At 47.1% G+C, this 869-nt stretch overlaps 1 pseudogene; it reads left to right on the top strand.

Annotated features, from left to right (window-relative positions):
* The first annotated feature begins 373 nt into the window (after positions 1-373).
* Positions 374-553, top strand: LOC135904143 (U2 spliceosomal RNA; annotated as a pseudogene).
* Positions 554-869: the final 316 nt, after the last annotated feature.

The raw sequence follows: 869 nt of genomic DNA, 5'->3' as shown, positions 1-869 counted from the left end.
GAAGCAGGCCAAAGCCTGCCGCTCCCATACGTATTGGTCGAAGCGGAACGTATGAACGTATGTGCTCTACTGTCTCTGGCACTTAACAAAAAAAATTATGAGCCATTCCACTCTGTGAGGGAGGATTACCAGCGAACCTGTTTAGCATATGACACAGAGGTGACACGGGATTTTGAACATGGGTACGGACTAATTTACCGTGATATTTATATGCATTCGCGTGGACGAGGGGACCGCCGCCCTGAGGAGCCGGAGGAAACTAGACACGTGTGACGTTTCGACGAGACCGCCCTCACGTGAGAGCGGAAGGAAAATAAAGGAGATACGCAAGCGCTTGGAACGCCGACAGAGAGAGGGCGGTGCGAATGTAGACATGGCCGACGCGGGTGAAAGTATAGTATCTGTTCTTATCAACTTAATATCTGGTACGGATTGTATTTGAACCCAAGATATTAAGGCTATTTTTGCAAGTTGGCGGAGTGCTTGAAACCTGCTTCCCCTCCGCCGTGGGTCGGCCAGCTATTGCACAATCTTCGGGATCGGCCCACGATTTTTGGTCTATGGACATCGATCCGCTGGAGACTAGCCATATATAGCTTCGCTGTAGAAGCAGTATGAAAAAACTCCCGGGTCGGATACAGTGTGCGTTACACCGTCACCTGATAATTGACAATAATGTCTAGAGGGGTCGTATAGTTTTGTTATGTGCCACATCGTTGGTTTCATCTACATTATTATGCGCTCTATTTTTTTTAATCATTCTATCCTTTCCACACCCATGGTCGCGCTCAGGAACAATGACCTTTATCTTTTTTAGGTTGAAACGACAAATAGTACATATAAAACGCTGTGACTTCAACCCAGCTTCT

Source organism: Dermacentor albipictus, chromosome 1, assembly GCF_038994185.2.
Source record: "Dermacentor albipictus isolate Rhodes 1998 colony chromosome 1, USDA_Dalb.pri_finalv2, whole genome shotgun sequence".
Taxonomy (NCBI): Eukaryota; Metazoa; Arthropoda; class Arachnida; order Ixodida; family Ixodidae; genus Dermacentor; species Dermacentor albipictus.
This window is presented reverse-complemented; position numbering and strand designations above follow the sequence as displayed.